General features: G+C 49.6%; 1 protein-coding gene across 1 annotated transcript in view; it reads right to left on the reverse strand.

Annotated features, from left to right (window-relative positions):
- The window catches only part of Grik3 (glutamate ionotropic receptor kainate type subunit 3), a 232,720-nt gene that overhangs the window by 199,967 nt on the left and 13,369 nt on the right, over window positions 1-19,384 (reverse strand). The window lies entirely within an intron of this gene.

Here is a 19,384-nt window from a genome sequence, read left to right on the forward strand (position 1 = left end):
GAATGGTGTGGCTTGACTCCTCACACAGCTTCATGCCCTAAACTGAGTGATGTCTTCAATTATCTCTTTAGGACCAGACTGAGACTTAGGAAACCTAGCCATTTGTTAGGATGTTCCTTTTCTGAGTCTTCCATATCAAGACCCAGGTGAAAACTTCTTTCAAAATGAGGGCTCAGTGGAAGAACTAACAAGATAACTGTTCCCATGTAAGACAGATACAATTTAGCTAACAGTATTTCCTTTTTCCCTTTGACCACCACCATCAGGGAGCTAGTCAAACATTTGACCCATACATTTGACTTATACATTATCATGACTTAAACATGTCATTTTCTTCCTGAGAAACATTTTGATTTCTATTTTCCCTGATACTGAATTTGTTAAATAGGTTACCTTCCTAATGAAATGTAATTCCTGTAAGCTTTATATTACTTTATAGACTGAGATGGGGTTGTTATCAATTAATTAAAGATTAAACCTGGTCCCTCTCCAAATCGCACTTCAGGACACAGACATGAATCACCACAGATATCCCTCCAGGAGGGCGCCTTGGTATCCCAGCCACTTCCTACAAGTGACATGTACACCTGATCTGCCTCAGTCCTCCTGAGCCACTCCCTTGGGAAACTCTGAGTCCTGCCCAAAGGAATCCCCTCTGTCTTCATTTGCTCCCTTAAATAAACTTCTGGGAACTCGGGGAGATAGCTTGGTCAGTATGGTGCCCAGTGTGCAAGCCCGAGAGCCTTACTTTGACTCCTAGAACACAACTACAAAGCCCCATGTGTAGATATGCACTTGTCTGCAAGCGCTGGAGCAGTGAAGATGGGAGGATCCCTGAGCCTCGCTTTCAGTCAACCTAGCCTACGTGGCCAGTTCCAGATCCAGTGAGAGACCTTGTCTCAAAATAAGGTCCAAGGCATTCTTGAGGAATAACCTGAGGTTATCCACTGACCTCTCCACACAGAACACACATATGTGCACACACATAACACACACACACACACACACACACACACACACATCAGTTTCTGAGTTTGACAACTCCATACAGACCTGTCCTCTTAGCCTCTTCCTAACGCATCCTGAAACTTTCCCTAGGGTCCCCAAACAGTCTGGGTACCCAGGAACTAGAGTGGTCTGCCCCCACCTCTGCTGCCCCACCCTCTGTGAACTCACAGACTCTGAGTCCAGCCCGTAGCTGCCATCATTCCAGGCCCATGGCACATCTTCCATCTCCCTGCCACCCCTTCTCATCCACGGGCTCCCTAGATGCTGCTCTTCTGCCCAGTGGTGCCCACTACAGAGCAATAAAGAGGGGTTGAGTGGCATCTGCCACCTGCTGAGCCCCAAAGCCAACATGAGGGAGAACAAGGGAAGAGGACAGTCCAGTCAAGAAAGGGTCTCTGCCTTAACCTCATCCCTTACCAACCTTCCTGGAAACGTCTGGACATCTACGCGGATGAAAACCCAACATATCAGAGAGTAGAGGAAAGCCCACCACCACTCCCAGCTAATCCTCCCTGACTGTTTCCTTTGAGAGCCAGATGATCCCAGAGGATGTGGAGGGGTTGGGGACCCACAACAATGCCCTTAGCCTCTCCTTCATGCCCCTCAAATTGGCAGGTGCCAAGTGTGCAGAGATGTCTCTGAGACCATGGATGAATCCTTAGTCATTACTATGTGTGTGCACCCATGTGCATGTGCCCTTTGAAGTCTTCTGGCGGAAGAGATGATGTATGTGACATAGGTTTGGTGACAACATTGGAGATAGGCATTATCTGCAGTGGCTGCAGACCATGTTTATCAAACACTCCCACTCCACCCTCCCTCAATCCCAGCTTGCTGGACTTGCAAGTGTTGTTGTAGCTGTGGCAGGAAGGGCCCAGGCAGCCCTGTCCAGCTCGGCAGAGATCTCTATTGAAGGGCCTGCATTGTTCTGAGCAGACACACCCTGGCATTCTGCTCCTCTGCTCCACTGGGGTTTGCTCTGCCCCATCTTCCACAAGCCACAGAGGAAGTCAGAGGGGTCAGGAGGCCATGGGCTGAGCACCCTCCTGCCACAGACCTCAAAGGGTACCATCTAGGTGTAGAAGCAGGAGTACCTTAGAAAGGCCCAAAAAGGAAGCTCTGGGCATCTCCTAACATGGCAGAAGCCAGGTCTGGGCTGCCACGGAGAGCACAGTGTCAAACCAGGTAGGGTGGAGGTCAGATACATATAGGGGTGAGAAGCTGGCAGATCATCACATCATTCATCCACCTTCCAGTTATCTGGTCATTGGGTACCTACACAGCACTTACAGTGTACAAGTTACCCTCCAAGGCAACCTGTGGGAAATGAAACAGACAAAATCTGCACCCTGTGGGGGTTTCTCTTGGAGGGGTTTTGGGATTCTGAGGATCAAGAAATAAGCCAGGTCACAGAAGGCTTTGAATGTCAGGCTAAGGCTGAGCTTCATCTGTAGGTACTGGGGATCCCTTGAGGATTTCAGAGTGAGAATAAGATGACATGTAAGCCATGTCAGAATCACCGACATGAAAGGTGAAGAGAACTGGGGTTAGGGAGCAAATAGGGTGGATTTGAACCTGTGGGGGACACAGAAGGCCCAAGACCGGGTGCTGCCTCCTCTCAGGGAAGGCTGTCCACATGGTCACTCTCTGCTGTCCCTTTCACAGCCATCCACAAATGAGCCCCAGGCCATGGAGGATACCTCCAGTGTTTCCTGGGGTTTGCTCTGCCCCATCTTCCACAAGCCACAGAGGAAGTCAGAGGGGTCAGGAGGCCATGGGCAGGGTTTCTCCCCAGCCCTCTGGGCTGAGCCCTCTGCAGGACCAGTGACCTTAAAAATGCTCACTCGGAGGGACAGAGGGACTCAAAGGCCTGGAGAGGCCTAAATATAGCACCAGGCTATGTACGGCTATAAGCCGCTCAGGAGCAGAGACTTGAGGGGTCCCATAGGGAATGATGTCTCCAACATCATAGCAGCCAGGCTCCCGGGGGCACCACAGAGCTTTCTCTACACTACACGTGGACACATGAAACAATTTTCTACAAAAAAGAAGCCCCGTGGGATTTGGGTAACAGAATTCATTCCAGGTGCAGCTCTCTGTAAGCAAGAGGAGTCACCAGGCAGACCAGCATCATGGGTTAGATGTGACTTCTGGACCCTGCTCTGAGTCCCCGGCAGGGTGGTTGCGGGGGGTAGGTGCAGGATCCTTGTCCTGAATGGCCTTCAGTGAACCACCCTCAATCTATGAATGTGGGCAGGCCACAGCCTTGCTGTGCTGAGCACCTTATCTGGGTCCTATTGCTGTGTCCATTCCACAGAGGGGAAAACGGAAGCTTCATCTGGTCAAGGAACATTGTCCAACAGTGTCACAGCCAGGATTTGAACTCAGGTCTATCTGTCCGCCCCTCCCCCCACAGCAGCGCACAGGAGCCAAACGCTGTCCATGGTGCTGAACCTACCGCTTCTCTGCACATTCACCTTTTCATGAAGGCTCCATGACAGGTGACGGAGGCTGTCATAAACGCTGTCCATGGTGCTGAACCTACCGCTTCTCTGCCCTGCACATTCACCTTTTCATGAAGGCTCCATGACAGGTGACGGAGGCTGTCAAAGGAGACAGGCCCACACCCCTGCCTCCGAGGCTTTCCTGAGGAGAAAGGAAGGGGAAGAAAGTGGAAATATTGAGTATCCTGGCCTGGAGTGTCGTGTGCTCAGCCAGTGTTCTTCAGCCCTCAGCCAGGGGATGCAGATGAGGCAACTGAGGCACACAGCAGCAGGAAGCTCACTCAAAGTAGACAGTAGGAAACGGCTTGGGGCCAAGGCCGACACCTGGCACCAGGTTGCACTGCTAACCTCTGAGTTCAGTGCCTGGGGAAGTAGGAGGGGGTCAGCATTCCTTCTGGGAAGCTTGGCAGACTTTCCAGAGGTGAGGCCTTGACCAATGTGGGAAGAGAAAATGGAGATGCAGGGAGACCTGAGCGCACAGTGGCATTTGACAGTCATGGGGCCAGGCTGAGGTCAGAGTTTCATTAGAAAATTCCAGATAGGTGTGGACTTCTAGAGCCCAGGAACCCCTCAGCCTTGGCTGAGGTTTGCCATCCCTCCAAAGCCTTGCATCCCTCCTGGCCTTCCCTCCTGCCCACCTGGTGAGGGCCCCCTCAGCACAAACACCTGCATCATTCCTTGAACACATGGTGAGGCTTGGGTGGGGAGGGTTTTGCCTGAGTTGTTCAGAAGGGTCAGCATCCTGTGAGGACAGCAGATGGAAGAACGGGAGGAGCAAGGCTTGGGGGACGGAGAACTCTGGGGCCACCTGCAAGAGTCCCTCACCTGGCTGTGCCTCGGCTTGCTGCTCCGAATGGTGGGAGCTCTTGAAAAGGCCACACTGCACCGGGCCTGTGTGAGGACCAAAGTATTGTGTGAACCACTCAACTAGGATGGTGCTGGGGACAGAGCAGGAGAGGGAGGGGTATACAGCCATGCACTGCTGATTCTTTCCAATTTTCTGTATGTGTAAAGTTTTTTGTAACTAAATGTTGGTGGTGATGAACACTTTTATTTTCTCATCTGTAAAATGGTCGCGTAACAGCAATGCCGACTGCTGTTGGGAGAATTAAGTAGTCAGTGTGTTGCTTGATGGACATTCACTGATTTCACTGAGGGAAACATTAAGGTATTTGGTTTGAAGGGAAAAAACTAAAAAGTAATTCAATTCATAATTTCTTTCTTATTATTGTTACTGTTACTTTCTTATTATTTCTAGAAGGGAGGGGGAAAACTGAGGCTGGCAAAATCCCTGAGAGCTAAAAAAGAGAATGCAAGGAACTGGGGCTGAAGTGACAGTATGCATCTATGGCTGGTGTGTGTGAGCGTGTGTGTGTGTGTGTGTGTGTGTGTGTGTGTGTGTGTGTGCGTGTGTGTTCCATTCTTTCCGAGCCAGAGTTTGGGAAATGTCAGATTCTTGGAGAAGGAGATTTTAATTAGGTTAGAGTTGCCTCCAAAAAGTACTAAAATTAAATATGAATCCATAATGCATGGCATCATAGCTAATGGTATGCAAATGGGGCCAGGCCTGGCCAGCTGCACTAGGAACTTGGGCGATAGAGGTAATTGGGAAAAATGTCCCTTGGCTGGAAGCCATAGTCCTAAAGATGCTGCAGGAGAGGGCAGGGCAGGGGTGTCGGGCCTGGTGGGGTGGCTAATGTCCCTTTAATGGGAGAAGAGGAGGGATATGGAGACTGTGGAGGAGGGGAAGCCACCACACCCGCCCTGTACAAGGGGCTGGAGACGGGGCCAGGCCAGTTTGGCTGCAGACAACAGCTGCCTGGGGAGGCTTGGGTTTCCCTTGCAGCCTGGGGCTTTGACATGGAGGATGACTGTGGTGCAGGAGGAAAACAACACAGCTGGAAGCCTGAGTCTTGCTGGGTCCACCAGCCAGCTGTGTGACCTTGAAGGAGTCCCCCATGCTGGGCTCAGCTACAAAGGAAGAAAGCTAAACTCCACCCTTCCATCTTCCAGCTTTATCTTGGGTCAGACTGGGCTAGAAATATGTTTAGAGCTGTAAAAATGGACAATTACTATTTTCATTTAAAGGAGAGAACAAATGAAGCTGGATGTGGGGGTGCACTCCTGTAATCCCAGCCCTCTGGAGGCTAAGGCAGGAGTATTGCTGTGAGTTCAAGGACAGCCTGGTCTCCATGGCAAGGCTTTGACAATAAATAAATAACAAATAAATAAATGCAATCACTGAATACTTTCTATATACTGGAATCTAATCGTATTGAACTTTTGTTATAGCCCTAGGGAAACTGAGGCAAAGTCAAGAAACGGGTGGTTCAGGATTTTAATCCAGTGATTCTGACTCAAGAACCTACTCTTGTAGGACTATGCCTCTCTTGAGTTAAAGGTGCTGCTGGGTGGTATGGTAGCACATGCCTGTACCCAGCGTTTGGAGAAATAGCTGACACAGGAGGGTGGACATCACAAGGCCAGCCTGGATTACCTAGCGAGATCCGGTCTCAAATGAGAAAAAAATAAGAGGTCTTGGAGTGGAGGGGGTTCTATTCACAATTACCTGGGGCAGACATAGTGGTCCCGGCACCCAGATATGTCCACTGAAGCATGTGGACAGCTGACTGTATGCAGGAGGCATGAGCCCCCAAACTGATCACACGTTCTCAGGGAGTCACTGGGTTTCTCACACTGATGCACTCCATACACACTGCTGATCCAGACTCCTCTAGCTCCTTCCCAACTCCAAACATGTGATTGGCCCAGGAAGCCCAGCGCTTAGGAGAAATGCCAAGGGCAGGGGCCAAAGCACCCCACTGAGATCTGTGCTCTGAGCATCTGGGCCATCTGCATAGTCTCAAAGAACCTTGGTTTTCTCATCTGCAAAATGTGGAGCCTAGTAGTTCTTCCTTGAAGCATTATGGCAGTTAACTGAGCAGGTGACATGGTGCACTGAGCGCTAGGCCTCAGACACGGTTCTATGAACTTTACACATTTGCTCCTTTCACCCTGACAGGCTAACATGGCTCCCACAGAGCCATGTCTCCACAGAACCTACCCTCCACAACCCTACAGGCTAGATTCTTTCCAGCCTCAATCACAGATGCACAAACTGAAGAGGTTAAGGACTTGTACAAGGTCAGGAAGCAGGCTGTGAACTGGGGTCTGGGCTGGTGACCACCACGGTCTGAGGCTCCCTCTAATGTGAAGGTGCTGCTTACCAGAGTGTCTGTTTCATGTGAACGCTGTGATGGCTGTTGTTGTATCCAAGGGGTGGAAAGTACATCTCAAGAACCAGCTTTGGGATAAGGATTCAGCAAGATGACACATGGAAAGTTCCAGCAAGGAAGAGGGGGCTCAAAAGATGTAACATGAATGAATGAAGTTATGTGAATGAATTAATGAATGAACGGTTGAGTAAGTGAATCAGTGACTTTAGCAATAGACCATGGGCCAGTTCTGACTCCTGGATCTCCCAGGCAGAAGAGTAGCTCACTCCTCCAGCAGGACACAAGCCTCACTGTCTAGCCACAGCAATGGCAATGCAGCCAGTGTCCAAGAAAGCAAAGCTATTCTTTGGGGCCTGACAGGTGGATCAACTCTCACCCCATCAAGCCACTATGCTCTAGGGCAGAAGAGCCCCCACCTATGATCCCCAAAATATCAAAGCCCTGTCTAAGCAGGTGATGGCCTGGGTCAGGAAACTGCAGCAAGGCGATTAAGATGGAAAAGCGCACAGGCCCTTCCTTTGTGCGGGAAGGAGTGCCAGGGGCCTTTGCCTATTGAGTTTTCATCAAAGTAATTTATTGATCAATACAGCGAACATGGCTAGTTCAGCGATTTTGTAAAAAATCACCATGTGTTGGATGTGAGGAGCACTTTGCTGGATTGTGGTGTGCCAGGCCCAGCAGGATCACCTGTGTTTTATGGTCTTCTGGGAACTGGGCCCTGGTAGTTACATCTCTGTGGCTTTATCTTCCTGACACCAAAACATTTGGATGGAGGAAAAAGATGGGTCAATCTTCTAGGTGTTATGTCTACCTGGCAACAAATACCAAGATGTTTCTAGCACAAGGTCATTAGCAACAACACACATGGCGCATGCAAGGCTGGAAGACTGGGAAGGGAAGAAATATGCTGGCCCCCAAGGCCAAGGCCAGAGGAGGCAAGGTTCTGCATTTACAAAGCACCTACTGTTTACCAGTTCTCTCTCTCTCTCTCTCTCTCTCTCTCTCTCTCACACACACACACACACACACACAGAGAGAGAGAGAGAGAGACAGAGAGAGACAGAGACAGAGACAGAGACTCAGCATTTTGACCAGTGCTTTTCCGTTTTCAAATGAGGGAACCAAGGCTGGCTTTATGTTCCCAAAGTAACACGGAAAGGGGAACTGCAAGGACATCCCACCTGGGTGGGGCTTGGTGATTCTCCTGAGGCAGCTCTTACTAGTTTGACTTGGACTAAAAAGTGTGACTTCATGGAGCCTTAGTTTCCTCCTGTGAAAATTAGGGGTTGTCTGTCTTGTCCTGCCTACTATACCCACTGCCAGGGAGATAGAGCAAACTACTCACAGGAACACACTTTGCAACCCCAACAGGATTTCATGACTGCCCACAGGGGTTTCTCTCCCTGGAGGCTGCTAAAGCACCAGATTCAAACCAAGATAGGAAAACACATTGACTGATCCATCAGTGGGTTGAACCAGATAGCCCAGCATCCTGTCCTCCCAATATCTGTATGTTCCATGAGGGTGTGTACTCTTGCGGCCAGATATGTGAGTTATCCACAGGTACAAGTCCTGATACATGCATCCTAGAAGGGGCCAGTCAGCTCTCTGCCTGCCCCAGGGATGAGCAAGAACCTTGAAGTGCCCTGCAGGGAGTTCCTCCACTCTCTCCTATCTGCAGTGCCTGTCCAAGAGCACCAAGCACACATGTGAAGTGGGCTTTGGAAGGGATCCTGGCTGGGAAGCACCAAGGAAAATAAGTGTTGAAGCCTGAAAGGGTCAGAGACACCCACAAACTGCAATGACAGGCCAGCCTGAGATCAGCATCAGTACACATTGGGGGTGGGGGCATCCCAAAAGGGAGGCAGAGGAGGCTCAGGCAAGCCATTTCCACATCTTTCTGGGGTCCCATGCCCTTATGTGACAAGTCCCAGGGGGTTAGTTACCCTTTTCCATCACCATGGCCAAATCCTTGACAGAAGTGACTTAAGGAAGAACAATTTGTCTTGGTGCTTGCTTTCAGAGGGTTTGGTCCATGGTTGCTTGGTCCCATGTGCTTGGGCATGGCATCATGGTGGCAGAGATGTGTGATAGAGGCTGTTCTTCATTCTCGATGGGAGGTAGAGGGTATGTAACAGGAAGTGGCTGGGGATACCATTCCCCCAAGGACCTGCCTACAGTGACCTACTTCTTCCTAAAGTTTCCATAGTCTCTCAGACAAAGCCACCGTCTTGGAACCAAGTGCTGGAAACACAAGCCTGTGGAAGACTGTGATGGTAGTTTTAACTGTCAACTTCCCACAACCTTGAATTACCTGGGAAGAGAGTCTCAGTTGAGGAATTATCTAGATCAGGTTGGCCTGTAGGCATGTCTGTGGGAGATTATCTTGATTGTTAAATGACCCAGACCACTGTAAGTAACACCATGCCCTAGGGCTGGATCCTGAACTGTGCAAGAATGGAAGAAGCTAGCTGAGGGGTAAGCAGACAGCACTTACCTGCCTTTGACTGTGAATATGATATGTCTAACTGCTTAAATTCCTGTCTTGACTTTCCTTGAGACTGGAATCTAGAATCAAAAGTCAAGTAAACCCTTTCCCCACCTCCACCCCCAAGTTGCTTTCAGTCAGGATATTTCTCACAGCGACAGAAATGAAACTAGGAGCGACTTATCACCTTTGAACGATAACACCCAGGCTCAGGTGCCTTCTTCTGCCTTTTGGTCAGTCCATGTCCTTCTCGCTTGCAGTCCGCACGCCCGTTCTCATTGGGACACTCACTCTTCCCTGCATTCTGGACCAGCAGATCCCTGCCTCTCCTCAGGCCTCAGCCTAAGAACCACCTCCTCCCCAATCCCAAACCAAAGCCATCCAGCTGTTTCCATATATGACATATGCTGTCACTCACAATGATGAATTCATTGGTTGTTTGTTTGTTGTGTGTGTCACACTCAGTAGACAAGGTCTCAGGAACCTGAAGACAGAAAACTCGTCTCTTTGGTCATTGCTCTATACCTAGCCCCTAGTACTGTGCTTGGCACACAGTAGACACTCGAGCAACATCTACTGAAGGAAAGAGAGAGTAAGGGAGAGGGGAGGGGAAGAGAGAGAAAGAAGGAGGGAAAGAAACCAAACATTCAAGCTACAGACCATCTTCTGGGAATCCACAGGGACAGGAGAATCCACCCTCAGGGCTCCTTTGCTGCGGGCCGCCTAGACATCTCCTCACACCTGAATAGGTTAGGAAATCTGTCCACATGTGTCCCATCTGGAGGAGCCACTTCCTCCAGGGAAGCTGCACCAGATAACTAGGTGAGCCCCACTCTGCCCCAGGTAGGCACAGTCCTGAACAAGCTATATGGGACAAAGCACATCCAGTGGCCTCTGCTGGGAAACTCGGGACAGGCCGGGAATATAGATGGAGGCAGAGCTTGATGATCCCAGGGCGCATCTAGTGTGCTTGAATCTACCACTTCCACTGGGAGGGAACTGGGACCCCACCAGGGGTTGAGCAGCCTAGATTCATCTGGCCTCCCTGTTCTCTCCCTCTCTCCTCTTTCCCTCTCCCCATTTTTCATTTTGTCCCCAGTTGGTGGCACTGTTTCTGAGGTTTTAGGAGGTGTGGCCATGCCAGAGGAAGCACATCACTGGGGGCAGGCTTTGAGACTTCTTAAGCCTTGCTGGATTTCCAGTAGCCCTCTGCTTCCTGTGTCCACTTGAAAATGTGATGACTTGGCTTTCTGCTCCAGTCACCTCCTCCACCATGCCTCCTCCACGATTATGGACTCTAAATTTCTCCATCTACAAGCTGAACTGTAAACTCTTCCATCTATAAGCTGCCTTAGACATGGCATCTAATCACAGCAACCAAAAAGTAGCTAACACACTCTGCCTCTCCTTTCCCCTATCTCCCTGTCTGAGAGTCTCTCTCTGAGTAATGTAGCTCTCTCTCTTCTGACCCATGGCATCAAAATGGCAATATCTGATTATCAGCTTCCCTCTTGGTATCAGGAGATGCTAAACCTCAGGAAATCTCCATCCACCTTCAGTCAGGACTCTAAGATCAGAAATCAGGAGGAAAATTGCTACTTAAAAAAACATTTAGGGGGTTGATTAAATGCCTCTGCTCATAAGGGCATTTGTTGCCAAGCCTAATGACCAGAGTTCAATTCCTGGGACCCACATAATGGAAGGAGGAAACAGAGCTGACTCCAGAAAGCTGTCCTCTGAACTGTGACACATATGCACCTACACACACACAAAATAATAAATAAATAAAATAAATATAAACAATTTAGATTTTTTTCTCTAAATACTTCAAAGTGTCCCAGCATAAAATACTTGAGGGCTAGGCTCTGAGGTGGTAACCCAGCTGTCCCCTGCTGGCTGCGTGACCCTGGGCAAGTACTCATATTCAGCCCCAATTTCTCCACCTACAAAATGGGACTGCTGTCCTAGCTCACTGGGGAGTTGCTAGGTCTAAAGAAACACACATTAGAAGATGCTGAAACACTACCTCATGTGGAATGCTAAACACTCAGTAGACAGGGCTGGTTTCAGTCGAGTTCTTTTTGCTGGTTTGCTGGGTTTAAACGCTGGCTTGGGGCCTGGATTGGGCCAATGAAGGAAAATAGCTCTGTCACCACTGGTGAGAGACAAAGGAGAGGCTTTAGATCTCTGGGGACCATGGGTGGGCTCCTCTTCTCTTAAACCCTAGAGGGGCCCCAGTAAGGGGGTTGGTCCCTTCTGAGGGAACCACGTGGCAGTTACTGAAGTTGGAACAGAAGTGCTGGGTCCCAAGGAGGGCACCAGAAATTTGGAGACCACAGACTCATGTTGTATGGTTGCCCTAGCTTGACCTCCTAGGGTCTGAGGACAATGAGAGTCAAGAGCAGAGTCAGAACCTCTCTGAGCCAGGGTGCGCTGGGGTCTGAGCACAGCCTGAGGACATGAGGCCCATTCAGCTTGCAGGAGTTCCCCTCTCAGGTGCTGTCAGAAGCAGGGCCCTCATACCACACCCAATACCATCAGCTAAGGATGCTCTGTCCCCAGAGTGAGACTTGTCTCCAGGCCAGCAAGGCCAGATGTCTAGAATCTCAGACTAGAACAGTTGGAGGCTCAGGATCCCTGAGTTTGGATTTGGACAATAATCGACATATCCAATGTGCATCCCAGCAGGCAAGAATGCAAGGCCGGCCCCGAACACCAAGAAAGCAAGAGCTCCTGTTTGATTCAGAACTTAATCCACTTGCACAGAGAGCTGGAGCTGGGCAAAGAAAACACCGCCCGTGCTCATCTGACGCTTCCCAATGCCACCTACTCCAACAGTAGGAACAGCAGGACTGGGCAGCATCCACACACATATTCCATGTGGAGAGCCAGGGCTCTTTCATTAATGCTTCTTGCCAGAGGCCACCTTCTGACAATGTCCACGGGACACTCTTGATAACAGATAGCTCATACTCCTGTTATAAGAACTCCAAGGTACCTAAGTGGGGTGAGGGTGCTTAGCAGCCCACCCCTGCCTGGAACAGGGGAGCACTTGCTTTCTAGCCACAACCCTCCCCAACTCTGGTCCAAGAAAAAGGCTGCTTTGCAAACCTACTTCAGGAGGGGATGGAAAGGGTGCATATACAGTCTATTATCAGGGCCCAATTAATCGCTGGCTGGGACTGTGTTGGAGTGATGAGCCTGCGGCCACTGTGAGGACTGCAAGAAGCAAACAAGGACAGACGTTTTTAAAGCTCCTGCCGAGCTCCACCACCTACACCATGTCCTCCTCAAAGACACAATAATGCCGAGAGGATGCAAAGCAGATTCTCTACCCGGCATGTGTTCCCTTAACTGGGGTGCCACCACCCCAGAGAACCACAGCAGGGGCCCGAGATCACGCCCAAGGAAGGGAGGCAGAGCTGGGAACATCAGAAACAGGCTGCTTGCTCTCACCCCAGGATGGGGGTAACCTACCTGGCCTATCTTATCTGTGACTTGCCAGATACTATTTACTTACTGGGAGCCTGGCTTGGGGTCACTGTGGGGAATACAAGGGGGAGCAGCATATTACAGCTAGGCAGACAGGTGATCATAGAGGCACCCAGCCAGGATGTCTTCCTCACTGGCTAGCTTCATCCGAGGCTCTAGTTCCTTACCTGGAACATAATTCCACTCACCTGAGGGAGACCATGAAAGTTACCTGAGACTGGCAGAGGCCTGGGAGGTCAGTGGCCTCAGAGTTGACAACAGACTGAGACCAGATTCCTCCCTGCCTTTGAGAAGCTCCTGACCACGTGGGAGGTCATGATTCCGCCTGTAGAAGCCAAATGGAAACAAGAAAGTCCAGAGAGGAAAGAGGACAAGGACAGTCCTCTCTCTCTTTCTGTCTTTTGTTTCCTCCAGGTAATAAAAACACAGGTTCACAAAACACTCTTCCTTTTCTTCTGAACTCACTGACAGCCACTTACCAGCAGGACAGGAAGCAGCCTGGCACAGGGGACTATGGTGTACAAGAATGTTCAGAGAGATGCTGGACACCCGAACTGTAAGGACAAGTCCCAACTTCTAAATGTTGGCTGACTCAAAACAAAGCAAAACTTCAGTGCAACTTAAAATTGAATTGATGTGTCCCCCAACGGATGAAAAATAAGACTGACAAACAGAATTTCTTGAACGAACCCACAAAAGGTGAGTATGTTCTTTGTTTCAATAAAAATGTTTTGAACAGCCAGAGGCAAGCACAGAGCCCCACACACTTTGCAATCCTGAATTCCAGGGCCTCCAGCAAGATGGGGTACAGAAGAGGATTTCAATGAGATGAGTGCTCTGAAACCAGCTAGAGGAAGGTTCCAGACAGACTGAGGGGTCTGACCTGGGTGCACCCCTGAGGGCTTTCCAGAGCGGCTGGGGATTCTGCTGGGGAAGTATGAGAAGAAGCAATTCAGCAGGAGGTTAAAAAGGATGGGCACTGCAAGTCGATAGTGGGAAAACAAGCATCCAGAGCCAGAACCAGTTGTGCCCACACTGAGCTGGAGGTGAAGTAGTTTGCGCTGCATCTTCATTATGCTGCCTGTGGTTAAGGAGTGGGTGGAGTCAATCACAAAATTCAGAAGGATCAGGGTCCTGTAGCATCTTCATGCTCCTGCAGACAGGGCACCAGGGTTAGTCCCAACAGCTGTGACAGCTGCCAGGACATGGTGCCCTGGGAGTCCAGAGAATTTAGATGCTCCTACAAAAGGGGCCAGGCCATGGCAGGAGAAAGGGGAGGGGTCAGGAGAAAGGGCTGGGACAGGGGAAGGGAAGGAGTCACTGGGAAGTTAGGGGGGCCAGGGAGAGCCTCTTCTCAAGCTGTTGGTGGGTCAGCCCACTCAACAAGCTTCTTGTCACAGAAACAAATCCACACGCACACTCCTCCTGAGCACCCATGACACACAGGACCAAAGACCACATAGCAGGTCTGGGTATCTGTTATTTGATGTAGCAATAGCAACAAGTGTCAGAGCACTGCACTGTATCCCCAGATATGTAATATAGAATATGATGATTTCTCAGTTAAAAGTTAAAAAAAAAATTTGAACAAAGAAGGGCTGGAGAGATGGTTCAGCAGTTAAGAGGACTGGCTGCTCTTGCGGAGCACCTAGGTTCGGTTCTCAGCACCCACATGGCAGCTAACAACCATCTGTACCTCCAGTTCCAGGGGATCTGATGCTCCATTCTGACCTCCACTGGGCACCATTCTGACCTCCACGGAAACTGCATGACATGGGTACACTTACATACATGCAGGCAGTACACTCATACACATAAAACAAACAAAAAAAATAAAATATTTTAAAATTTTTAAACAAAGAGATAAATAAAAGTACCTTGACTCAATAACAACCATTCTGTCCAGATGATGATAACAGTCACATGAGCTGAGTTAGCACTGTGCCTGGCTCATGATGAGTCCAAAATGGGTCCCTGCTGTCTGGATTTATGGAATGACATTGTATTCACGGGGGGGGGGGGGGATAAAAAAAGTGGGAGGGAAGAGATCCCAGCTCAGCCAGATCTCACGGCTACCAGTGACACTCCTACCTCAGCAGCCCCAGGAACTTGCCCTACAGACTGTAATCTCCCTTCTCCACTCCATCTGCCAAAAAGAAGGGAATGTTTCCATGGCCAGCCCACCACGAGCTCCAGACCCCTAGAAGTCTGTCCCTGTCACTTCCTTTCTCAGGCCAAGTTGTGGGGGGGGGGCTTTGGACTCGCTCTAGGCCCAGCTGGTAGCCAAATATACCAGCTCCTGTCTGGTCATTGTCTGAGTGTCTGACTGTGAGGTGGGTGGTCTGTGGTCTACACAAGACTTCCCCCTTAGGTTCTTAGGTTAAAGCAAGGAGCCTTGAATGGAGCAGAAGATCCGTTCACATCCATGCTGAATAGGAGATCAGGAAGGCTTCAGGACATAGGGCCAAGGCTCTCATCCATTGCTCAGGCCCAGAAAGCAAAGGGACAGTTGGGCTTGTGGGGAGAACTCAGGGCAGAGTCAGGATGCTCACTCTCTAAAACAGCCCTTTATCTGTTCAAAAACTGTCCTGTTCAAAACAGCCCTTTGTTCACAAACGTCCTGTTCTTTCTCACCTAGACCTCTAACACGACATCTGGTGAGCCTCCAGCTTCCATTGCAGCCAACAGGGCAACTTTTCAGAGGTGTGGATCTGGCTCTATCACTCTCCCTCAGAAGGACCTTGGTGGCTCCCCAGTGCCCTTGGGATCCTGCCCAGCCTCGCTATTGTCACTAGCACAGCCTTCAGGAGGGTGACTCAGTGCTTGTCTACATCCCCGTTACTCACACTGGACTCTCTTAAGATTTTCAATGCTAGTTTGAAATGCACAGAATTGCTGGTATTTTGATCACACTTGAGACTACCTAAAAAGTTGGTAGTCTCAGACGACTCAACTTATACCCCTGCCTGCTCCTTGGACGTTTGTGCATGTTACACTTATTAACCTGGCACTCTCCCTCACTCCTCCCCATCACCAGTCACTTCTCGTGGCTTCCAAGTTTAACCTGGAAGTCACTTTCTTAATTCTGAGCTTCCCTTCTGGAATGTGCTTTAATGTCTACCTTTCCTGCCAGATCGCAAGCTTGCAGAGGACAAGGATCCTGCCTGCCTTGCTCACTCTTGATAGTCCTGGCACCTAGGACAGGGCTGGCCCACAGTGTGTGCACAGTAAAGCCACCCAGGTAAGCTACTGCCCTAGGGCTGAAGCTCCAACTTTGAGGTGCTGTTGACCCACCTTCTGTCAGTTTCAGATTCCAGTTTCTGTACCTGCAGAGGGAAACTTTGTACATCAGGGATGGGAACCAAGCAGTTCAGGTCTGCGGTGCATTTGCCCTGATGCCTACGTGCATGCCCACATCTACCAGTTTCCTCGCTAGCTCGTGTCATCCCCACAAGATGAACTACGGAGGACACATTCGGGCAACAGAGAGTCCAAGAGCCAAGTATTCTCGGCAACCGCCACCTTGAACTTGGTCTGCAGGGGATTTGCCGAAGCCCAAGCTGGCAAGGCCTTGGCCTTTTCAGGAAACTCAAAAAATGTGAAAGTCCACAGCAGCTTTGATGGCAGAGCTGGGCAGGCCTAGAATTTCACAGGTGGAGAAAATCGGGCTCTCCTGTAATATCCTTGGCCAAGCTGTGTGTGTCTCCATTACAGAAAGTCCACTACCCCCCGAGGCATCTTACTGAATCTTCAAATGGCACTAAATATGAAATAGCAGGCATTGGCCATTACCTCTAGTCTCAATTCTGCAGGAACACCCCTAGGCCAGGTTTGCTCCCCCTACACTACCCAATATAAATCTCAGATTTAAAAAAAAAAAACTATTTGAGGGGAGGGGCACTCAAATGACACAGCATGAATGTGGAGGTCGGAGGGTAACTCATGGGAGTCGGTTCTCTTCTTCACCATGTGGGACACAGGGGACTCAGGTCATCAAGCTTGGCAGCAAGTGCCTTTACTCCCTGATCCATCCCACCAGCCTGACCCCAAAGATTTAGAGATGGCCACTCTTTTATCTTCAAGTTCCCACCTTTGTAATGTGTGAGCCATGTGTGTGCAGCTGCATGTGCACATGTGCATGGAAGCCAGGGGATAACTTTGGGGGCCACAGCCTCCTTTGAGACAGGTAATCTCCAGGGTTCCTTACTGGCCTGGAACTCACCAAGCAGAGGCTACACGGGCTGGCCAACAAGCCCAGGGATTCTCCTGTCTTCTCCCCAGCCCTGGGCTTATAAGTTCCTAGACCACACCTAGACTTTTTTTTAATTTTATTTTTTATTGACTGTGTGATTTTCATACATACAATGTATTTTTATGCTCTTCAGATTCCCTCCCCTATCTGTACCTCCCCAGACATACCTGGAATTTTGATGTGGGTTCTGGGGCTTGAACTCAGGTCCTTGTGTTTGCAAGACCAGTGCTTTACCAACTGATCCATCCTCCAAACCCCTCCAAGTTCCTGTCTTTAGCAGCATTCGGATGCTCAGGCTCCAAAGCTGGGCGATGTGGACAGCACATACTGTGTTTTATTCCCCTTGGGTGGTGGACACTGATAAGAAGAAAGCCTTAGCCATTAACTGGAAGAAGAAGCCAAGCTTTCCCCAAGGTCTCCACCCAGCCTCAGGAGCAGAAGAGCTCACAGGAAAAACTGCCCTTTGCCCGATGAGCTGGGCTGTTAAGACCGTCTGCCCTCCCCAGCCCCAGGGAGATTGATGCCTACACTTGACGGATCACTCCAATGTATTAGGTAGATAAAGAAATTGATTATTCCATAAATCATTGTCTCCATGAAAAAAAGCCCAATTTTTTAAAAAAGAAAATATTATAAATCTGTCCAAGCCCCTGTGAGGGAAAGTATGTAGTCATTTCAGTTTAATTGTCGGAGAGCTTCTTTGCTGCAGCCCCAGAAAGAAAAGCCCCTGAAGTGAATGACTCCCAAGCTGGAGGCCCCTGTGCTCTAGGAAAGACTAAGCTGTGCCCTAGAGGGATTTACAGTGCAATGGGAAGACTCTGGGTTAGGTAAAGAGAACTGCCTCAGCAAAGGGGTTAAAAATCTGTCTGTCTCTCAGGAGTGGAGAGATGGCTCAGCGGTTAAGAACACTGACTGTTCTTGCAGAAGACCCAGGTTCGAATCTCAGCACCCACATAGCAGTTAATAACTGTCCATAACTCCAGTTCCAGGAGCTCTGACAGTCTTGGGGTCATTGTCGTGGGCATTGCACGACACGGGTGCACTTACTTGCATGTAGGCATAACACTCAAACACATAAAATAAAAATAATAAACAATATATTTTTAAAAATCTGTCTCTCAAACACTTAAGAATTGAAAGCTGGGGGCTGGCCCAGTGGGTAAAGTGCCTACTGTGGAACGATAAGGACTGACAACTCAAGTTCGGATGCCAAGTACCCAAATAAATCTGGGCATGGCTCTGAGCATGTGTAAGCCCATTGCTGGGGTAGTTCCCAGGGGCTCACTGGCCAGCCAGTGTAGTCACAATGGTGAGCTGTAGGGTCAGACAGAGACCGTGTCTCAAAATATAAGGTGGAGAGGGATTGAGGAAGATCCAAATTCTGGCTTTCAAAAGCTCCTGCATAAATGCATACTGCACACACACACACACACACACACACACACACACACACGCACATTGGATGCTAATTCTTTCTAGAAAAGTTGGGTGCAATTCTTCCTAGGGGCAGGGAACTGGCCAAAAGAAACCCTGGAGGGAACTGGAGGATGGAACTGGAGGATGGAGGTGGAGGATGGAGGTGGAGGACAGGGGTGGAGGATGGAGCATAAGATAACTCACTGGCAGAACAGGAAAGAGGGAGGAAGAGCAGGTGGGAGGGCAAGAGTGAAGAATGAAAGAAAAAAGATGTGATGCCCCTTCCATATCTGCTGTGTGACTTGCAGTTCATCTCTGAGCCTCTCTGAGCTTTGTTTCTTCTCTCCAGGACATAGGGGGAGCACAGGGTTTTGGTGTGAGTGGTGCATATATACATAGGAGGGACCATGGTTATCACTCACATTCACCTACCTGGATCTACCATGAGGACCCTGAGATGCCACCTAGACACTTAGCCCCAAGATGCAGCTGCACCCCCACTCCTGCTGTCCCCTGCCCTGCATACTCTGAGGTACAGAGTGGGTGCGCCACAAATGTTTGGCAAATCAATGAGTCAGCCCAGAATCCATGTGAAAAAGATAGGAAATAAACACAAAATTACAAATAGCATAAAAATAGCCACATTTCCAAAGCACTTTCTTTTCTGGTTCCTTGAACCTTAAGGGAAGCAACAAAAAGTCCCCTAAACCCTGTTACCGACATTTCTCAAGCCAGGGCTCTAACAGCAACCCTAACTGCAGCTGCCACAGCTCACTTCCTCCCTGCACATTCTAGATCTTTCTAACTGCTGTAGGCTTCAAGGGGCCATTTTGCCTCTGAAATCCCTGGAGCCCATTTACCTAACCCTCTCTCCTTGTTCAGAGGCAAATGGCAACCCCTCTGTTGTTCTGACATGCCTAGTTCTCTCCATCTCTTTGACTTATAATGCAGGTGCTCCAAGCGGACTCTTAGTCCTCCAGTGATGAAC

The sequence above is a fragment of the Nannospalax galili genome, unplaced genomic scaffold, assembly GCF_000622305.1.
Source record: "Nannospalax galili isolate Female #2095 unplaced genomic scaffold, S.galili_v1.0 scaffold944, whole genome shotgun sequence".
Classification (NCBI taxonomy): domain Eukaryota; kingdom Metazoa; phylum Chordata; class Mammalia; order Rodentia; family Spalacidae; genus Nannospalax; species Nannospalax galili.